Genomic DNA, 25,013 nt, shown 5'->3' with positions numbered 1-25,013 from the left:
ATTTAGTAATAAAGTAGACGCTACACCGCATTTGTTGTCTAATTACACAATAAATATAGCTCAACATGAACTTCTAGCTACGGAGGTTCACCCGCGATAACTCCGGGCTGCCCGCAAAGCGGGTAGTCGCCCTGGGATATAGTCGACTTGCATAGCGAGGAGGAAACCCGGGCTAATCAAAAAAAAAAAAAAAAAAAAACATGAACTTCTAGTTTTGACTCTTAACTTGATTACAATATGACTATGAGACTATCCCATTAACTTTTAACTCTCTTGATAATATGATCATATAAGTGGCTGTGTAGAAACAGTCATAAACTCTAAAGATCTCTAGGCATCAAGACAACGATTCTTAGAGTCCAGATAACACAATTTAGTTGCATTATTCTGGAAGTGGTATATCAGCAAGATCCTCTCTATACGGAATATTCCTCAGTTCCTGTCCTTTACCAACTTCATTTTCTCCACTTTCCATGTTAACTTGAGCACTCGCATCAGGTTTTGTTGGTTCGACAAATGTGACAACAACATCCTTACGTAACATAAGGTAAAGCACGGATATAACATAGATGGCCATGATGGGGAAAACTAATATCCCAATGAAAACATTGGCAAATTTAGGCAAACTGCTATGAATCAACCAATCAACAAATGATGTGCTCAAGTAGTAAATGTTGATACCAATTATCCCAAGTCCTAATACCCAAGAGAAGATGATGATCTGCACACAAAATACATGTTATTTTCATTTAAGTAGTAAACTACCTGTAGTCAAGGTTGAAAAAGATGCGAAACTGGGTCTAGGCGAGGTCGAGACGAACGTTGACTGACATTGACTTTTATATATATAAATATACATACACACATATTTTAAAGCCAAAAAACCTTCGTTGACCAGTTTGTACATATAATCGCTATTATCGTGAATATAATACAAAATAGTAGCACTAAATTACGTCAAATTTGACCGATTTGTCCTATTTTAACTGAATTTTTGACTTTTGACCAACGTTGACTCAACCTTTCTCGCATTTGACCTGACTTTTGACTGTTGACCGACTTATTAGACGACAAGACGGGGTCGAGATGGGCTAGTCACCAAAACCTCACAACGGGCGTCGTAACAGACACAACGAACGTCTTTTACAACATTGTCTCTCGTACATTACACAAAGAAACATGATAACTCACAATTATTGAATTCTTGTGTGGACCCATTTTGGTAGTTGTGCTACTGAATTTGAGTAGTGGAATCAGGGCGAAAGGAAGTTCAAACGATAATATCATCTGCCAAACAACGTTATGGATAATCAGTCAAATTTAAAGAAACTTTGTAAACACGTATATATACATACTGATGCTATGATTATTAGTCTTCCTGCGCCTGAAGATCCGCCAATAATCGACACTATTAAACTTGGGGCAATTGCAATGCACCTTGTTATCAAGTTCCTCAGCCATTTTCGCATCTTTAAATCCAAGAAACCCTATAACATGAAGCAAGAGCTAATTACCGTTTTGATTATCAGAAAAAGTAGAAGTTGAAGGAAGAGGAAATGTAAAAATGACTTTTTGAATTTAACACACACACACACTCACTTTCCTAACCTGCATAATAAATTGTCCTGCATAGGTACCAGTGATGGTTGAACTCTGGCCAGAAGCTAACAACGCAAAAGCGTAAAGAGTTGAGCTGGATTTCCCCAAAACATTCTGTTTGGTAAATTTGTTGTTAAATATATAATCTTTTATCAAGGGTCCTTAGATAATTGTTACAGTATATTATTTACAGTTGATAGAACTCTTACTTTAAGAAGAAATGAAGCAGAGTCGAGTGAAAGATCACTACAACGATCCAATTCTTCGGTTGACAGGTTGTCAGCTGAGCAAGCAATGATCGAGACGTTAATCAAGAATGCAACAAAGAGAGCAATTCCACTCTCTATTAAAAAGTATCTGCATGCATCCTGTAACGCAACAATCAAGGCACATGAAATTGTTAGAACAGGGTATGTAAACAGATAATCCGGATATTTCTAGAATCGTGAAACACTTTCCTAATTGAATATTTCGACCCTCCTTGTCTCGGGTTACACAAAATTTCAATTGGGAAAGTGTTTCGCGATTCTAGAAATATCCAGATTATCTGTTTACATACCCTGTTTCTAACAAACTAATTGAATATTTTCTTTGATAATCATGAGTGGAGAATCGGTGAAGGAGATGACTGCAAAGTTTGCAAAGTTTGACAAGTTTGATGGTATTGATTTCAGGCGCTGGCAGAAGAAGATGCAATTTCTTCTCACAACTTTGAAGGTTGTTTATGTACTGTCTACCCCCATGCCAGAAGCGGTTGAAGATGAAACCTTGGAGCAATACAGGAAACGAGCAAAGTGGGAAAACGATGACTACATATGTCGCGGCTATATTCTTAACGGTATGTCTGATGCCCTCTTTGATGTTTATCAAACTGCTGAATCTGCAAAGGTGTGACAACCCGGAAATTTTTGACCAAATTTAAACTTTATCTTTAAATGATTTAACGTTTCCGACAAGATAAGCAAAGTCTGTAAAACCGAATCTCAAATTTTTTGAACTATTCAAGTACCATTTGGTTGTTCTCAACGATTCGCGAACCATTATATGTAAATAGATACATATATATACTATAACTTGAAAACGTAACAAAGTTTTAATTGTTTAATACCGTACATTAAACTTATTGGTTTAAATATTTATTTGAATATATATGATAAGTTGGAATATTAATTGTATGAATAACTTGCGACGTATATTTAAAACGTGTTTATGAATGTTAAAAATATATATTAACTTGGTCATAAAACGATTTGTTATTATATATATATCAACAAATAGCGAGGCAATGATTTATAGAAGTAAATGACCAAAATACTCGAAAGTTTAAGATATACTTTGAGTGGTATAGTTTAGGGATAATTTAAGGCTATATTTTGACAAAGGTACGAGTCACAAAACGTAAAATACAAGTTTTCTCAGCGCACGAAAGGACATTTGAAAAACTGGAACCGGGACATAAGTCGAGTGATGACTAACGACTTATCGGAACAAAAATTACAAGTCAACTATGCATGTGAATTTAATATAATATATAATTAATTATATAAATTAAATATATTATATATATAATATAAAATTATGTCGACAAACAAGAAGTTAAAAATTTGTGAGCTGTCCCAGGGTGCCATGCGATCGCATGGCCTTGAAGCACAAATCCCATGTGATCGCATGGGGTACTTTTTCAGAAAAGGTTCTATAAATTGCGCGATTTTTGGCTCAGCTGAATCTATCTCTCTTTCTCCAGTATTATTACTCCGTAATATTTATTTAATTTATTTTATTATTATTATTATTATTATTATTATTATTATTATTATTATTATTATTATTATTTATATTATTAAGATTAATATTATTATTAATCTTATTATTATTAGTATTATATTATTAATTATGTATTATACATAAAATATTACGACGAGGTCATGAGTGGGTTACTTTCAAAATGGGTTTTCAAGCGGGATAGAGCTAAGGAAATTATGGGTAATGTTCGGGGGTATATTTATGAATCAAACATAGTGTTTATCATCTCCGTTACGTCTACGTACTTTTCTGAAATATTGAATCACAATATTGATACGTAAGCATTTATATTTTATCTTTTATATACTAATAGTGTATCCATGTCTAGTGCTCGAGTATATATATTTATACAAGCTTGTATGCTAAATTTCGTCGTAAACAGTTTATGATAAATCACGAATTAAATACATATATTACTGGTAAAAGGTATATGATATACATGTTTTTGGAAAGCTGGCGAAAAATCAATATCTTTTCATTTAGACACCGAATAGTTTCGATGAACGGATTAAAAGATATGATCAACTGAATTATGATTGACGTTAATTGAAATTGCTTTTGAATCTGCAATTAAGATTTAAACAACTTGTTTACGAGATTGATAAAATAGATTTTTTTGAATATTACCAACCGAGTAAATGAATCCTTATATAAGGTACATCTCGTTTTGTTGAACTTTTGTCAAAATTGACTTTTTGAAATGACTTTTGATAACTTTTGTATGCCGATCTCGAGCATTAGGATTATGATACACTATGACCAGACCTAGCTTGATAAACATTTATTGACCAACATATGTTCTCTAGGTTGAGATCTACGATTAATTGGTAATCTGAGTTTCGGTCACATTTTGGTGAACAACTTTATATGCTGCTAAGGTGAGTTTCATTGCTCCCTTTTTAATTGCTTTTGGAATATATATTTTTGGGCTGAGAATACATGCCATTTATTTTAAACGAAATGGATACAAGTACATACTTAATTCTACACTGAGTTTGAACCGAAAATCCCTTAGCTTTGGTAACTAGTAGCTGCCAGTACATAGGATATGGACTGGTGGGCGCGAATAACAGTATATGGATCCATAGGGCTTGACATCCCCGTCCGAGCTAGAGCGCTAGCCTTTTAACAGACGTGTGTTATTTGAGTTTAGGACACGTTGGTTTGCGTGTATTAAAACGAATGGGGTATTTATCATTATAACGTTAAAGCTTAGTTACCAGGGTGCTCTGTTATGTAGAATCTATTGATAAACGTTTCTGGATGAAACAACTGAAATCTTGTGATCCACTTTTATATACAGATTATGCGAAACACTAAAACTATGAACTCACCAACCTTTGTGTTGACACTTGTTAGCATGTTTATTCTCAGGTTCCCTAGAAGTCTTTCGCAGTTTGCTTATATGTTAGACAAGCTATGTGCATGGAGTCTTACATGGCATATTTTTCAAGGAAACGTTGCATTCACCAAATCATCACCATGTATCTTATTTTGACTGCATTGTCAACGGAAGTACTGTTGTAAACTATTATTTATGGTGATTGTCTATATGTAGAAATAATTAGATGTCGAAAACCTTTTATTTAAATATTCATTTATGGTGTGCCTTTTCAAAAGAATGCAATGTTTACAAAACGTATCATATAGAGGTCAAATACCTCGCAATGAAATCAATGAATGACGTGTTCGTCCATATAGATTTGGAGCGATCGTCACAAAAGGGATTATGGGAGTCACTTGAATCAAAATACATGGCAGAAGACGCTTCTAGTAAGAAGTTTCTTGTCAGTAATTTTAATAATTATAAGATGATAGATTCAAGGCCTGTGATGGAACAGTTCCATGAAATTCAAAGAATTTTGGGACAGATGTCACAACATAATTTGAAAATGGACGAATCTATCTCGGTGCCATGTATTATTGACAAACTGCCCCCTTCGTGGCAAGTTTTTAAAAACACTTTAAAACACAAAAAGGAAGAAATGTCTTTGACTGAATTGGGAGGCCACTTACGTATTGAGGAAGCAATACGGGTTGAAGAAAGTGGTAAGGGAAAGGGTAAAGAAGCGGCATCATCATCTGTCAATATGATAGAAGATGGTAACCGTGAGAACAAAAAGAACAACAAACGGTCCAATGGAAAGAAACATAAGTTTAATGGAAAGAACAATGATTCCAACAAGAAGGATAAAAAGGCTTGTTGGAAGTGTGGAAAATGTGAAGACCCGTCCTAATCCATCCGGACGAAGTCCATATCGACTATAAACGATTCATAACAGTTGATTACATTGCGAGGTACTTGACCTCTATATGATACATTTTACAAACATTGCATTCGTTTTTGAAAAGGTTATATTTCATTACATCGAAAGTTGACGGCATGCATACCATTTTATAATATCTAACTATAATTGACTTAATAATAATCTTGATGAACTTAACGACTCGAATGCAACGTCTTTTGAAATATGCCATGAATGACTCCAAGTAATGTCCTTAAAATGAGTAAATGCACAGCGAAAGATTTATTGCATACCTGAGAATAAACATGCTTTCAAGTGTCAACCAAAAGGTTGGTGAGTTCATTAGTTTAACATAAGTCATTTCATAATTTTAATAGACCACAAGATTTCATATTTCCATTTCTCATAAACATACGTCCCATGCATAGAGACAAAATATCATTCGTATGGATTGAACACCTGGTAATCGACATTAACAATATGCATATAAGAATATCCCCATCATTCCGGGATCCTCCTTCGGACATGATATAAATTTCGAAGTACTAAAGCATCCGGTACTTTGGATGGGGTTTGTTAGGCCCAATAGATCTATCTTTAGCATTCGCGTCAATTAGGGTGTCTGTTCCCTAATTCTTAGATTACCAGACTTAATAAAAAGGGGCATATTCGATTTCGATAATTCAACCATAGAATGTAGTTTCACGTACTTGTGTCTATTTTGTAAATCATTTATAAAAGCAGCGCATGTATTCTCAGTCCCAAAAATATATATTGCAAAAGCATTTAAAAAGGGAGCAAATGAAACTCACGCATATAAATATTGTAAAATAGTTAATAAAGCATTTGCATGTATTCTCAGCCCAAAAATGTATATAAAAAGGGAATAATGAAACTCACGCATATAAATATTGTAAAGCAGTTAATAAAGCATTTTGCATGTATTCTCAGCCCAAAAATGTAATGAGTAAAAAGGGACAAATGAAACTCACATACTGTATTTTGTAGTAAAAATACATATGACAATACTGAACAATGCAGGGTTGGCCTCAGATTCACGAACCTATATCATTTGTAGATATATTAATATATATAATCGTAATCGAATAAGTTATATATTAATATATATATTATTTCAATTGATTATATTTTTATATCTATATATTTTTATATATGTTTTATATAAGTATTTTAATAACAAGTTTTTATTGTAATAATAATAATAATAATAATAATAATAATAATAGTAATAATATTAGTGTTAAAAGTTATAATAATAATAATAATAATAATAATAATAATAATAATAATAATAATAATAATAATAATAATAATAATAATAATAATAATAATAATAATAATAATAATAATAATAATAATAATAATGATAATAAAATGATACTAATTTTGATAAACTCGTTATAATTCTTAATAATAATAGTAATAATAATCTCCATAGTAAATTGATAATTTTGACAAAAATGTTAATTTCAATGGTGGTACTGATTTTAACAAAAACTGTAACTTTAACAATAATGATACATTTAGTAATAATGATAATGATAATAATAATAATAATAATTCCATTACTTTTATTAATAATAATAATACATATATTATTAATACTAATAATAATAATGATATTAATTATAATACTTATGATGATAATAATAGTAATAGACATGATACTGATAGTTATGATAATAATAATAATTACATTACCAATTATACTACTAGTAATAATAATAATAATACTACTTATAACAATAATCACCATAATGGAATTTATATGTATAAATGCTAACTAATACATATAATAATAGTACTAATTAGTGTTCTATAACTAAATATTAATAACAATTATAATAATTCTGATAATAACAACGATAATTATAATACATGCAATAACACTAAATAATAATAATTACATCAATAATAATAATAATAGTAATAATAGTAATAATAATAATAATAATAATAATAATAATAATAATAATAATAATAATAATAATAATAATAATAATAATAATAATAATATTGAAGAAATATAAATATAAATGTGTATACCCTTTTTAAAGCTTTCCTAAAAAGAATAGCCCACGACAAGGCTCGAACCCGCGACCTCTTGCTTACACACAAACACACCAACCATCAAACCACACTTGCTTTCTTGAATTAATTCATAACCCCACATACTTAATCTGATTTGAGGAGCCCAACAACCATTCCTAAGCCCATCAGAACATTCGATTACGGCCCAGTTAAAAAAAATTAGTGGGTATCGTAAGCCTTAACAAATAAAAGGGGAAGCAGTCGACACTTAACCTAGAAGTGTTTTATTAGGGTTCCTCCAAGAAGAGAAAAAAAATAGATCGAGTATAGCAGTAGCAAAAAACGCAGGAAGATGGTAGATGGTATCATCTTTACACAATCTATCAACAATCATCATCATCTTTAACCGGTCAATCGAGCAGCAGCCGTCGATGAATTTCAGATCATCAATTCCTCATCATCAGTCTTCTTCTTCATCGAAAATCATCATCCTTTTACATTCGATCAATTCATTGATAAATCAATTATCTCAGGTACGTAACCGATTCAATGCTAATTCTACTAATTTCTTAAAACCCCTCGTTATTTTCTGTATACCTATATATTCGAACAAAATTATTAATTTAAGATGTTCTTGATGAATTTGATGATGTTGGATCTCGGATTTGATTGAATATAAACAAAAAACGGTGGTAGCAGCAAAACATAATATACGATGTAACAGCAGCAGGTTCAGGTGATGATTCTTGATTGATAACAAGCCATTAGAAGTGTTTTCGAATAAATTGGGTTTTCGTGGTGTTATGGATTGATTCATAACTTAACTTTAGAAATCGAAAGTGTTCTAGTTTGATAATTTGCAGGTGTAGCAGTAGTGATTGTAACTGAAAATAGAAACTTATTACAGTCAAGGTTTGGTTGTGATTTATAAAGTGTGATGTTTGTAATGTCAGAAATAGAACCATCGAACAATCAAATGGATTTTGCAGGTGTTTGATGATTAAGGTTTATGGTGTGCTCTGCAACGAAACCGAATACAGGATCACGATGTGCAGGTACAATGGTGTTGGTTTGATGACAGTTTTGAGTAGGAACAATAAGAACTGGTGGCACAATGGAGGTGACTCAAGTGAGTTTCTATAGACAAAAGTGGTTATTTGGATTATATTTATGATTTGATGATTTGATAACACGTACCGTGGTTAATCAGTGATATTAAATATGTGTTGCAGGTTCAATGGTGAGATTAGTTTGATGGTGTTTGTTTTATCTTCGATTAAAGATAGAAAAAGTTGTAGTAGCAGCTGCAGAATTTGATGATGGATTTGCAGTGGGTTATGGACAAGAAGACAGCAACCAGTGCAATAACATTCGGTGATGGTTGTGGTGGTGTAAGGTGGTGGAGGATGGTGTTGCAAGGAGGGTGGTTCATGGGTTGCAAGATCATAATTGCCGAAGGTGTGGTGATCTTGTAGAGTGGGTGTAAGATTGAAGAAGTGAATGGTCAATGTACATTATGCATATGCAAGTATATAAATATGATATGGGATTCTTTTTATAATAGATCCAACAACACTGAGTTAAACAATCAAGTAGACAAGTAAATAAATAATATTTTTGATTAAGATGCCTAACTGATTTTGTAATTGTATGAGATGGACATATTGTATTGGTTAGACAAGAATAAAATTAGGATAGTGATGTAACACAAAGTTCATATAATTCATCTCACTTTATAATTTATATATTATTAATATTGATAATTAATAAATATAAATATAAATATAAATATATTAATAATAATAATAATAATACTTTTAATACTATATAACAATAATAATATTAATAACAATACTTGTAAAAATTTAATTTCATATTTATATATAACAAAATAATAATAATAATGCAAATATTAATATTATCATTTAAAATGAAGTAATGTTAATAATATAACTTTTATAATTTAACTTGTACTTGATTTAATTATTAATATTAAATATTAACGCATATTTAATATTCATATATTTTATATATTACAATATACATACAAAAATTAATTATGTGTATGTTCATATACATATATATTTATTTTTTATAGTAACTACATTATTTTATATACTACTTTACATCTTCAACTCAAATGATTAAATTTGTAATTCATTTTACATATTTAATTTAAATTATATTTTATTACTTCTATTTATTATACATCCTTATATTTACACATATATATATATATATATATATATATATATATATATATATATATATATATATATATATATATTAGTTTACAATTAATTGTTCGTGAATCAACGGGATAGTCAAAGGTTAATTGTTTACATGAACACAGTTCAAAGTTTTTGAAACTGAATTTAATAGACTTTGCTTATCATGTCGAAACTATATAAAGATTAAGTTTAAATTTGGTCGGAAATCCTCGGGTCATCACAGTACCTACCCGTTAAAGAAATTTCGTCCCGAAATTTGAGTGAGGTGGTCATGGCTAATAATAAAAATGTTTTCATGGCCAATATGAGTTGGTAATTAGAGGTTTATCATCATTGAAATATAATGATAAAATAATTCGATTATTCTAAGAATACGAATGAAGCTATCGTAAAAGAGTGAATTGAAGGAAATAAGATTTTTCTTAGCTTTTGACGTAAACAGGGTTGAATTCCGGAATTCAAGGGATTTATAGAAAATCTCTGAAATCGAAAAGATTTGATTCTTCTGCGAATAAGGAAATTTAGATTTCTATAATTAAATACGGTGATCTGCCTCGATTCCTTTGTCTGATATTTTCACTATAAATTTTACCTTTTCCGTTCCATTAATCTTCACCACTTCAATACTCAATTTCCAAATTCAAAAGATCATGAAATGCTTAATCCAGTTCTGATCCTTGTCCTTATTCTGATCATCGCAACAATCATTCTCTTTTTCCAACTTCCACCGGAGGAATCCGTTTATTTCTACCATGTTTTAGGGATTATTGTATTTATAATCCTCCCGTGTCTTTATATTGCTATACGCACTGATATCCACGGTTTGTAGTTTCGGTGTTGTTGTTGGGCTTTATATTTTCTCCTATATTTTGGAGCTCTTTACCTTTTTATTATTCTCCCGACCTCTAGTAAAGCGAGTAATGGTCCAGTATTTGTAAGTATGGAATTTCGAATAAACATCGTGTTCTAAATAAGAACTAATGTATTAGCACGATTTGATTTATCAAATTACCAGATTCACTGAGAATAGAACTATCAAGAAAATACTTTCTTGATATGTTCAGAAGTTAAGCATAATGAAAGAGTTATGTAACATGGCATGTGATGACATTAGGATCTGTGAATCATCACGTCTCATTAGAAACTCAGCATGACTTACTGTAATATAATCACGTTGATCAAGTGTCATTATATTATACTAACTCATGCATCAGTTCCCAACATTACTTCAATAACATTCATATTTTAAGTTCGAAAGTTTACAGAATATAGAAACTAACAGTTTCTATATGATGTAATACTGATAGCACGAAGAGATTAATGATTTCAGATAAGAATAGTTATAAAAATATCTCCAGAAATATGGAGGATATTTATAATGAAAGATACGATAATATCTCGAAATATCTAAGATCAGCGGGTGATATAAACTATTTTCTGCAAGGGTTTAGAGTAAGGAGCAAGATATTCACTAAAGACTTTAGTAGTCATTGAATCATTTGGATTCTTTGAAGTCAAACTTATTCTTTGTGATTTGTCCACGGCTTGCTTCATAGTTTCGCATAATCTGCTTTTCGGTACTAAATTTTTCTATTGAATGTTTCCATTATAATGATACACAGGAAGCACGAAGAGGTATATAATTTCGGACGAGAATATTTATGAAAATATCCTCAGAAATATCGAAGATATTGATGATGATATTTTGGAATTTCTAAGTTCGATGGTTGATAAGGAAAAATTTTCCGCAAGATTTTAACATGACTTCGGAGCAAGATATTCTCTAAAGATTTCAACAGATCCATAATTACCTGGATTCTTTGAATATAGGGTATGGTCTTTGTATTTGTCCTTGGTCTCCTTCGTGGTTAGATCAATCTGTTTTCCAGTTCCAACTCTTCTGAGCTTTTCCAACGTTCTATTCTTTATCATCAAACTTCCGATGATTAAGGTCGTTTACAGTTTTTTTTTTTATGTTGCTTCATTCAACTTTTCACAATTCAGAGTATTAGTTTGCAGACTGGGTGCTTTTCAAAATTTCAGAATGGAAGATCATTATTCTAAAAGATAAATGTTATACATATAACTGTTGATGTAGATATGCTGTGCGTTTTCAAAGTACTGATTGTTGATTCCCGATAATTGGTATGACAATTCTCGTTACAAGATGCGGATGAGTATATGATAGGGTTTCAATAAATAAATATAATGATTTATCGGAGAGATTTAAACCAATAAGCAACGAGGTTGCTGGTACGTCTGCTGGTAATATGATGGAATATAAAAAGTTCCCCGGTAACAATAAAAGAGTACACATATATATCAAGGTTACAATAAGGCTGTTTCGAACGAAAAATCGAAGTTGACTTGCTGGAGCTGTGACAAAATTGGCTAATTGGGAAAGAGATTGCAAAGTTATTTTCGGTAATAATAACGCTAAAGGAATTAGCACAGCTATGCGTTAAACGTTTATTCAGTTTTCGAGAGTTTTTAGGTGCATAGCTATACGCATCAATCTTTTCTTTCTGTAGATGAAGTGTGGTTGGTTCATCCTCTCGATTGAGGTGTTTTCAAGAATCATGAATGGTTTGAACGCAGATTGGAATCGTCAAGATACAACTGAGGTTTAAGATGAAATTAAGTGGCAGACTTGAAGTATTGTTTAGTTTCATATGTTATAATCAATATTTTAATTCATTTTAATTGTCCACTGTTGGTAGTCCTCAGTTCATTAATCCGCAGTTAGCTAGGATTTTGTTAGTGTGGATTCTTAACAAAATTTCTCATAGTTAATTAGTCTGTTTCTAAAAAATTTTATTTTGTCATATGTTTTCTTCATTATGCCACTTGTTGGATTCTGATAGGTCAAAATCCGAATATGAAATTGAATAAAAATGGTTATTCTTGTGTGAACGGATACGAATATTGGTGGTTGTAAGTAAGATAGTAAATGACTGTTGAATCAGATTCGAAGAATGTACAGTATAACATGTTAATATGAAAGTTAAATATTTCCTCGGATGTTACCTACCCGTTAAAATATTTTCACCATTAACAGTTTGTACGAAAGAATTTTTCAATTACAATTATTATGAAAATATATATACATATATATTTGCTTTAGATGTAATTATGAATTTAATGAGTCAATATGATATTAACCTCATTTGATTTACCGTTAGAACTAGAATATCTATAATCTCTAAAACATTGAAGATTACATAATCGTCATGTCGAACGAAGATAAATGAGGTAGAACGATTCGTAGAACGATGATTATGCTTGAGGTACATAATGAGATGTTGAGGCGTGTTTTGTTGAAACTTGAGTTGTTGGTGGTACTGATATTGATGTTGGTGGTACTGTTGGTGCCGGTGATGTTGCTGAAGCTGGTACATTTTGCACCATATTCTCCGAATTGATAATTCAAGCGCGAAGTTCATTGACTTATTATTCCAGGATGATTGTCGATCTGAACGAGCGGATGAATAAGGTTCAGAATTGTGGATAGAATATAATCTTGTCGAGTTACTCTGGAAATGAGATTGAAAATGGTGTCTCGAACAGGTTCGCCGGTAAACGCTTCAGGTTCATTGTCAAGAGGTGAATTCGGTTGGTGGAAGGGATCGCCTTCTTCGCGTCTCCATTGTTTAAGTCGACTACAAACTCATCAAATGAATTGGGAATGGCTGATTGATTGATTCATTCCGATGACACCGCTTTTGGAATTTAGGTGAATATCCCTGTCGGAATAGCTGTCGGAATACTCATCGGAATAGCTATCGAAATCTGTGGGACTCGAACTGGTTGTGGGATTCATCTCGTACGATCAGATGAAGGATTTTTGATAAGAAATAGATTATAGGATGTAGATTAGTACCCTGCAATACATAATTTACATATGCATATGTAATACTAAAATCTCATAAGTTACGGAGGAATCTACGGAAGCTGTCAGGTAAAGATAACAATAACAGATACGCTAAGATATGAATTAGCAGATACGCTAAGATATGAATTAGTAGATACGCTAAGATATGAATTTTGTCTATACATTATTCATGCAGTCATTGCAATTAGATGTGTCTAGACTAAGAATAATAAGCAGGTAATTTATTAAGGATGATAAACAAATGATTTCTGACAAAATGATAAGCAAAACTTTTGACATGCAGACACGGTCGAAGTCCAGACTCACTAATGCATCCTAATGACTTATCAGTTAGACACACTAATGCAGACCCGGTTCACTAAGACCACCGCTCTGATACCAACTGTGAAGACCCGTCCTAATCCATCCGGACGAAGTCCATATCGACTATAAACGATTCATAACAGTTGATTACATTGCGAGGTACTTGACCTCTATATGATACATTTTACAAACATTGCATTCGTTTTTGAAAAGGTTATATTTCATTACATCGAAAGTTGACGGCATGCATACCATTTTATAATATCTAACTATAATTGACTTAATAATAATCTTGATGAACTCAACGACTCGAATGCAACGTCTTTTGAAATATGCCATGAATGACTCCAAGTAATGTCCTTAAAATGAGCAAATGCACAGCGAAAGATTTATTGCATACCTGAGAGTAAACATGCTTTCAAGTGTCAACCAAAAGGTTGGTGAGTTCATTAGTTTAACATAAATCATTTCATAATTTTAATAGACCACAAGATTTCATATTTCCATTTCTCATAAACATACGTCCCATGCATAGAGACAAAATATCATTCGTATGGATTGAACACCTGGTAATCGACATTAACAATATGCATATAAGAATATCCCCATCATTCCGGGATCCTCCTTCGGACATGATATAAATTTCGAAGTACTAAAGCATCCGGTACTTTGGATGGGGTTTGTTAGGCCCAATAGATCTATCTTTAGGATTCGCGTCAATTAGGGTGTCTGTTCCCTAATTCTTAGATTACCAGACTTAATAAAAAGGGGCATATTCGATTTCGATAATTCAACCATAGAATGTAGTTTCACGTACTTGTGTCTATTTTGTAAATCATTTATAAAAGCAGCGCATGTATTCTCAGTCCCAAAAATATATATTGCAAAAGCATTTAAAAAGGGAGCAAATGAAACTCACGCATATAAATATTGTAAAATAGTTAGAAAAGCATTTGCATGTATTCTCAGCCCAAAAATGTATATAAAAAGGGAATAATGAAAATCACGCATATAAATATTGTAAAGCAGTTAATAAAGCATTTTGCATGTATTCTCAGCCCAAAAATGTAATGAGTAAAAAGGGACAAATGAAACTCACATACTGTATTTTGTAGTAAAAATACATATGACAATACTGAACAATGCAGGGTTGGCCTCAGATTCACGAACCTATATCATTTGTAGATATATTAATATATATAATCGTAATCGAATAAGTTATATATTAATATATATATTATTTCAATTGATTATATTTTTATATCTATATATTTTTATATATGTTTTATATAAGTATTTTAATAACAAGTTTTTCTTGTAATAATAATAATAATAATAATAATAATAGTAATAATATTAGTGTTAAAAGTTATAATAATAATAATAATAATAATAATAATAATAATAATAATAATAATAATAATAATAATAATAATAATAATAATAATAATAATAATGATGATGATAAAATGATACTAATTTTGATAAACTCGTTATAATTCTTAATAATAATAGTAATAATAATCTCCATAGTAAATTGATAATTTTGACAAAAATGTTAATTTCAATGGTGGTACTGATTTTAACAAAAACTGTAACTTTAACAATAATGATACATTTAGTAATAATGATAATGATAATAATAATAATAATAATTCCATTACTTTTATTAATAATAATAATACATATATTATTAATACTAATAATAAAAATGATATTAATTATAATACTTATGATGATAATAATAGTAATAGACATGATACTGATAGTTATGATAATAATAATAATTACATTACCAATTATACTACTAGTAATAATAATAATAATAATACTTATAACAATAATCACCATAATGGAATTTATAAGTATAAATGCTAACTAATACATATAATAATAGTACTAATTAGTGTTCTATAACTAAATATTAATAACAATTATAATAATTCTGATAATAACAACGATAATTATAATACATGCAATAACACTAAATAATAATAATTACATCAATAATAATAATAATAGTAATAATATTAATAATAATAATAATAATAATAATAATAATAATAATAATAATAATAATAATAATAATAATAATAATAATATTGAAGAAATATAAATATAAATGTGTATACCCTTTTTAAAGCTTTCCTAAAAAGAATAGCCCACGACAAGGCTCGAACCCGCGACCTCTTGCTTACACACAAACACACCAACCATCAAACCACACTTGCTTTCTTGAATTAATTCATAACCCCACATACTTAATCTGATTTGAGGAGCCCAACAACCATTCCTAAGCCCATCAGAACATTCGATTACGGCCCAGTTAAAAAAATTAGTGGGTATCGTAAGCCTTAACAAATAAAAGGGGAAGCAGTCGACACTTAACCTAGAAGTGTTTTATTAGGGTTCCTCCAAGAAGAGAAAAACAATAGATCGAGTATAGCAGTAGCAAAAAACGCAGGAAGATGGTAGATGGTATCATCTTTACACAATCTATCAACAATCATCATCATCTTTAACCGGTCAATCGAGCAGCAGCCGTCGATGAATTTCAGATCATCAATTCCTCATCATCAGTCTTCTTCTTCATCGAAAATCATCATCCTTTTACATTTGATCAATTCATTGATAAATCAATTATCTCAGGTACGTAACCGATTCAATGCTAATTCTACTAATTTCTTAAAACCCCTCGTTATTTTCTGTATACCTATATATTCGAACAAAATTATTAATTTAAGATGTTCTTGATGAATTTGATGATGTTGGATCTCGGATTTGATTGAATATAAACAAAAAACGGTGGTAGCAGCAAAACATAATATACGTTGTAACAGCAGCAGGTTCAGGTGATGGTTCTTGATTGATAACAAGCCATTAGCAGTGTTTTCGAATAAATTGGGTTTTCGTGGTGTTATGGATTGATTCATAACTTAACTTTAGAAATCGAAAGTGTTCTAGTTTGATAATTTGCAGGTGTAGCAGTAGTGATTGTAACTGAAAATAGAAACTTATTACAGTCAAGGTTTGGTTGTGATTTATAAAGTGTGATGTTTGTAATGTCAGAAATAGAACCATCGAACAATCAAATGGATTTTGCAGGTGTTTGATGATTAAGGTTTATGGTGTGCTCTGCAACGAAACCGAATACAGGATCACGATGTGCAGGTACAATGGTGTTGGTTTGATGACAGTTTTGAGTAGGAACAACAAGAACTGGTGGCACAATGGAGGTGACTCAAGTGAGTTTCTATAGACAAAAGTGGTTATTTGGATTATATTTATGATTTGATGATTTGATAACACGTACCGTGGTTAATCAGTGATATTAAATATGTGTTGCAGGTTCAATGGTGAGATTAGTTTGATGGTGTTTGTTTTATCTTCGATTAAAGACAGAAAAAATTGTAGTAGCAGCTGCAGAATTTGATGATGGATTTGCAGTGGGTTATGGACAAGAAGACAGCAACCAGTGCAATAACATTCGGTGATGGTTGTGGTGGTGTAAGGTGGTGGAGGATGGTGTTGCAAGGAGGGTGGTTCATGGGTTGCAAGATCATAATTGCCGAAGGTGTGGTGATCTTGTAGTGTGGGTGTAAGATTGAAGAAGTGAATGGTCAATGTACATTATGCATATGCAAGTATATAAATATGATATGGGATTCTTTTTATAATAGATCCAACAACACTGAGTTAAACAATCAAGTAGACAAGTAAATAAATAATATTTTTGATTAAGATGCCTAACTGATTTTGTAATTGTATGAGATGGACATATTGTATTGGTTAGACAAGAATAAAATTAGGATAGTGATGTAACACAAAGTTCATATAATTCATCTCACTTTATAATTTATATATTATTAATATTGATAATTAATAAATATAAATATAAATATAATAATAATAATAATAATAATACTTTTAATACTATATAACAATAATAATATTAATAACAATACTTGTAAAAATTTAATTTCATATTTATATATAACAAAATAATAATAATAATGCAAATATTAATATTATCATTTAAAATGAAGTAATGTTAATAATATAACTTTTATAATTTAACTTGTACTTGATTTAATTATTAATATTAAATATTAATGCATATTAAATATTCATATATTTTATATATTACAATATACATACAAAAATTAATTATGTGTATGTTCATATACATATATATTTATTTTTTATAGTAACTACATTATTTTATATACTACTTTACATCTTCAACTCAAATGATTAAATTTGTAATTCATTTTACATATTTAATTTAAATTATATTTTATTACTTCTATTTATTATACATCCTTATATTTACATACATATATATATATATATATATATATATATATATATATATATATATATATATATATATATATATATATATATATATATATATATATATATATATATATATATATATATATATATATATATATATATATATTAGTTTACAATTAATTGTTCGTGAATCAACGGGATAGTCAAAGGTTAATTGTTTACATGAACACAGTTCAAAGTTTTTGAAACTGAATTTAATAGACTTTGCTTATCATGTCGAAACTATATAAAGATTAAGTTTAAATTTGGTCGAAAATCCTCGGGTCATCACAGAAAATACGGCCATTTCAAGAAAGAATGTTATTCTAATAAGAATACGGGTGGTGCAAGCACGTCTGGTTCGGGAAATGGGTCTAAGGACCACGTTTCTAACCAAGGTCAGAATTCTGATTTTAATCTAAATTCTGTTCAGAATTATGTATCACATATTTCTGAGGCATTTTATGTGTAGGATGATAACATTGCTTGGTGGATTGATTCTGGTGCCACATGTCATGCTTGTAAGGATCGTTGCTGGTTCAAGACTTTCAAACCAGATAATGATGTGTTGTACATGGGCAACGAATCAGTCACTCCTGTTCTTGGTCGTGGGGATGTTGTTTTAGATTTTAGTTCTGGAAAAACTATTACTTTAAATAATGTTGTGTATGTACCCAGGTTGAGAAAGAATCTGATTTCCAATCCTATATTAAATAAGTGTGATTATAAACAAGTGTTAAAATCCGACAAGTATATCTTGTCGAAGGGTGGTATGTTTGTAGGATTTGGTTACTATAATAATGGTATGTTTATGTTGAATCTTAAGAATATCCATAATGTTGTTAATTCTGCTTGTATGATTAGTTCTAATGCAAATGAATCCTGTTTATGGCATGCAAGTTTAGGGCATGTACATTATAAAAGAATGTATGAAATGTCTAAAGATGATTTGATTCCTAATTTTGATATGAATTTGGAAAAATGTAAAACTTGCATGTTGAACAAAATCACTAAGACTCCATTTAAAGAAATAAACAGGACTTCTTTGCCTTTAGAACTAATTCACAGTGATTTATGTGATTTCCATGCTACACCTTCATTAGGTAATAAGAAATATGTGATCACATTTATAGATGATGCGTCTAGGTATTGCTATGTTTATCTTTTGCATGCTAAAGATGAAGCATTAGACAAATTTAAGATCTATAAAACTGAAGTAGAATTGCAACTAAATGGTTTAATTAAGACATTGCGTACTGATAGTGGTGGTGAGTATTATGATCTGGTATATTTTCAGTCCGTGGGGATCATACATCAAACTACAGCTCCTTATACACCACAGTAAAATGGTGTGGCTGAGAGGAAAAATAGAGCTCTCAAAGAAATGGTTAACTCCATGATGTCCTACTCTGGTTTGAGTGAGGGGTTTTAGGGAGAAGCCATGTTAACGGCTTGTTATATCTTGAATAGGGTTCCTAACAAGAGGGGTAAGACTACTCCTTATGAGCTTTGGTATAAGAAACGACCAAGCTTGCATTACTTACGAGTTTGGGGATGTCGAGCTGTTGTGAGACTACCCGAACCCAAAAGGAAGACTTTGGGTGAAAGAGGTATTGATTGTATTTTTATTGGATATGCTGAGCATTCCAAGGCCTATAGGTTCTTTGTGATAGAACCTAATGATTCTGTTTCGGTTAATACCGTTATAGAATCAAGAGACGCGATCTTTGACGAGTCTCGTTTTACATCGATTCCTAGACCAAAGGATGTTATTTCTCATTCACATGAGACTGTTCAAGAAGAACACGTGGAGGAAATTCCTAGTGTAACACCCGAACCTCGTAGGGGCACTAGAATTAGGACGCCCAAATCTTATGGTTCTGATTTTCAACTTTTCTTAGTTGAAGGATCTAGAGATCGTGTTCAATCTCAATTTTCTTACTGTTATAGTATAGAAGAGGATCCTAGAACCTTTGATGAGGCTATGAGGTCTCGTGATGTCGCTTTCTGGAAGGAAGCAATTCGCGATGAAATGGACTCTATTTTGGAGAATAATACTTGGGAGCTGACTGATTTGCCACCTGGGTGTAAACCTTTGGGTAACAAATGGATCTTCAAGAGGAAGATGAAATTTGATGGCACTATTGACAAGTTTAAAGCTAGATTGGTGATCCAAGGCTTTAGATAAAAGGAAGGTATTGATTATTTTGATACCTATGCTCCGGTTGCTCGTATCACTACTATTAGGTTATTGATATCACTTGCTGCGATTCATGACCTAGTAATCTGTCAAATGGATGTCAAAACAGTATTCTTAAATGGTGATTTGGAGGAGGAAGTGTATATGAAACAACCGGAAGGATTTGTTATTCCCGGGCAAGAGAATAAAGTGTGCAAGTTGATTAAATTGTTGTATGGGCTGAAACAAGCCCCGAAGTAGTGGCATTAAAAGTTTGATGATGTGGTATTGTCCAATGGTTTTCAACTAAACCAATCTGACAAATGTGTGTATAGCAAATTTGATCAATCTGGAAAAGGTGTGATCATTTGCTTGTATGTTGATGACATGTTGATCTTTGGTACTGACCAAGATCAAGTTGATCGAACAAAGAAGTTTTTGTCATCACAGTTTTCCATGAAAGATATGGGAGTAGCTGATGTGATTCTTGGAATAAGGATCAAGCGTGGTGAGAGGAGTATCTCGATTACGCAATCTCATTATATTGAGAAGATACTTAAAAGGTTTGAAGTTGATAACTGTTCACCTGTTAATGCTCCTGTTGATCGAAGTGTGAAGTTAGTGCCCAATGAGGGCAAGGCTGTGTCACCACTTGAATACTCTCGAGCTATTGGATGTTTAATGTATGCTATGACTAGCACATGACCCGATATTGCTTATGTCGTGGGAAAGTTGAGTAGATTTACTAGTAATCCCACTACTCTTCATTGGCATGCTATCATTAGAGTATTCAAGTATTTGCGAGGTACCATGGATTATGGTATTACTTATTCAGGTTTTCCTTCGGTTATAGAAGGATATTCGGATGCAAGTTGGATTACCAACGTCGAAGATCATTCATCTACTACAGGTTAGGTATTCCTACTTGGAGGAGGTGCTATATCGTGGGCTTCGAAGAAGTAAACGTGCATTACAAATTCGACTACGGAGTCAGAATTTGTTGCTTTGGCAGCAGCTGGTAAAGAGGCTGAGGGGTTGAGAAATCTGATTTATGAGATTCCTTTGTGACCAAAGCCGATATCTCCTATCTCAGTCCATTGTGACAGTTCATCTACTGTGTCTAAGGCATATAGTCATATGTACAATGGAAAGTCGCGACACTTAGGTCTTAGACATGGTATGATTCGTGAGTTGATCATGAATGGTGTGATATCCGTGGATTTTGTGAGATCTCAAGAAAACTTAGCGGATCATCTAACCAAAGCATTAGCCCGAGACTTAGTGCACAAGTCGGCTATTGGAGTGGGATTGAAGTCCACTGAAATCTTCCAAAGTAAGACACCCAATTCCCTTCTAGTAAAATGCTAGAAGCTGAATTTCAATGTGGAAAACTTACTTTCTGAAGATTGAAACACATAAGTATACTGATCCCAAGGTATGTGTTTAGACTGCAAGTTGAGGTAGGTTGAAGTTTATCTTCTTTACAGTTCTTTTGAAAAATTGCATATGCAGGTGCAAGATGTAGAAGAACTACCTATGTGAGCATGAAGTTTTGCCGCTTCAAGGGAGCTTTGGACTTAGCTGCCGATATGTTCACTGAAGGATAGGGACACATGGCTTATAAAAGTGTCAAGTGTGTATTAGATTAGTGTAAGAAACTGATGTGTGTATTACTCTCTCGTTTTCATATGGGTTGAAGGGTTTAATTTATGAAACACCCCAATTCTCGAATTCTAGATGATGTAATATACTAAGATGAAAATTTAATTTCTGAAACATTTTCATTTATGCACTGGTTTGTGTGTTTATTGATGTCATTTAGTAAATTAAGGATTACACTAAAATGGGGGGGGGGGGGGGGGGGGATTTGTTGGTGATTTTAGTGTCATCCAACTATCATTTTAGCTGATTGTGATTTACTAGAAAGCAGGAGTTGACTAGTGATACTTTAACATGGGTTCGGTGAGTGCGGAGTGCATGCCCATAAGAGTGAACTAGACACTCGCGCACGGTAATGGCAGGGGTCAAGGGGGCTGCGCCCCCTTGCGGGGTCCAAGGGGAAGCGCCCCTGGCGGGGTCCAAGGGGCAGAGCCATTCATTTGGTAACCGCCAAAACTGTTTTATATAATCAGTTTTGGGAAACTGCTTTCATATTATTATTCAATTTTTCACACAGAACGAACACACAAATCTATACACATAAATCGCGTTCTTCTTGTCTGGAAACAATTTGCATTTCCAGTCTTATCCCAATTGAAATTTCGTGTAACCCGAGACAAGGAGGGTCGAAATATTCAATTAGGAAAGTGTTTCACGATTCTAGAAATATCCGGATTATCTGTTTACATACCCTGTTTCTAACAGAAATCAAATTTGACTTTTTGGTCAAAAGGCTTATAAAAGGACTTACATTGGCACCACGAACAGAATTTGGAATCTTTCTTGAAAGAACAAGAGCCAAATGGAGAAATAGATTATGCCTGTTGAAAAGGTGAAAATATGAAATGTATGTATAAACATATTCTTTGAGAAGTTGAAACCATACAAAGGAGTTATATATATGGTAATTAAATCATACGGCATAACAAGTGCACCTAGTAGTGCAATGGCATCACCAGTCGCACCATGGCCGCTAAGTTTCGGAATAAACATTCCCTTTAGCACATCTGTAGCCGGTGGTTTCACATAACTCATTTCTCCAAAGAAACAACCAGCCATCACGAAAACTAGAACCGCTATCCTAGTTCTAGCTTCCTCACCTACACATATTGGTGCATGTATATAAGTAATAAAGTGTAATCTCATTGATCTAAACGAATAAATAACTGAAGTCTTGACTACTCCGGATTATAAGATGAAGGACGTCCGTATATAAGTAATAAAGTTTGATCTAATTGATCAAAACAAGTAAATAAATGAATATTTTGCAGCTCGTGGGGATCGAACCCCCGACCTCCCTTATGGGAAGTCGGGTCATCACCAGTACACTAACACCTTGAGGTTACACGAACTGGAACATAAGATTTCAATTTACTCTGTCATCAATGAATCTCATATGGTACTTAAAGACATTCATATAAAAATAAATGGAGCCTTGTAGGCCTTGAAATAAATATAAAATAGATAAATTAAAGGAAACTAACCCCATATATTTGGAGACCGAGTAGGAGAAGGGTGCTAAAACCAGTGAGAAGGACTCCAACCCAAACTGGAATCTTGAATAAGATATTCAGCGCAAAAGCCGTCCCAATCACTGCCAACATCAAAGTTAAACAATCACAAATAAACAGAAAAATAAATAACAACATGAATATGATTAAACACTAGATGCCATAGTTTATAAATGGTTAATTGTTAAAAATATGTCATATCTAAGTTAAAAAACCAATTATACCTTCAGGAATATCAGCTGCAATGACTGCAACCTCAGCTAGCAACCATAAACAATACTTCACAAATGTTGGATATTCAGCCTTACATAACTCTGATAGATGCTTGCCTGAATAACAATTTAACCTCATTATCTTTAGATATATATCTATATCTATATTTTTTTATTATTTCTACATTAAATTCATTAACTTGTAGAATAAATTTTGATAGAACTTACCAGTGCTTACGCCTAAATTTGCTGCAGAGATTGAATAACAAGTGCAAAGATCAACCCAATTAAGATCACCCAAAGTAACTGAAAGTATATAATACTTTTCTAAAATCAAAATGTGTTGGAACTCATTCAATGATCAATCAGAAAACACTTTATTTATCAAATTAAAGTATGTATTCATGTTTTTATATATTTTATAATAACATTACGTAACCTCGTATCTGTGGTTCGCCCCTGCTTGTAAATCAGTTTCCACTGCATACAAAAATCATGATCAACATAAGAACAGACCATATAAAATAAGAACTGATCGAGATATATATCAAGCGTTCAAGAAAAACTTACAGTTGCCAGGATCAAGATAAGCCAGTGAAACTAAAAAACCAGGACCAACAAACGAAAGGAAAGTTCTCCATCCAGGTTTCTAAGAATTATCATTTACGAAAAAATAAGAAAAAGTTATGTTCAATTTAGTTAAATAATAGGATTTACAATAATATTTCTTAGAACTCACATAAGCTAGAACATATACAATGCAATAAACAAAAACTAGATTATGTTACAGGTAAAGGGAATTGAGCCTGCAAATTTATAGTTTTGTAATAATCTAGGAATGATAAAAAAAAACCTGATGAGGGTTCATGTCTTGATGATCATAGTCTTTGCTGTTAACATCTGTAGGAGATGTGATCTCACTCACATCAACGGCTGAAATGCGGTTACTTCCTCCGATAATTCTGGGTTCATTTTGTATCCCTGCCAT

The 25,013-nt window shown here is 31.9% G+C and overlaps 1 pseudogene; it reads right to left on the bottom strand.

Moving 5' to 3' along the window:
* Nucleotides 1-382: 382 nt before the first annotated feature.
* LOC139846882 (metal transporter Nramp7.2-like) lies at nucleotides 383-25,013 on the bottom strand (annotated as a pseudogene).

The sequence above is a fragment of the Rutidosis leptorrhynchoides genome, chromosome 5, assembly GCF_046630445.1.
Source record: "Rutidosis leptorrhynchoides isolate AG116_Rl617_1_P2 chromosome 5, CSIRO_AGI_Rlap_v1, whole genome shotgun sequence".
Lineage (NCBI taxonomy): Eukaryota > Viridiplantae > Streptophyta > Magnoliopsida > Asterales > Asteraceae > Rutidosis > Rutidosis leptorrhynchoides.
Note: the sequence above shows the minus strand (reverse complement) of the source record. Positions and strands in the feature narration are given on the sequence as shown.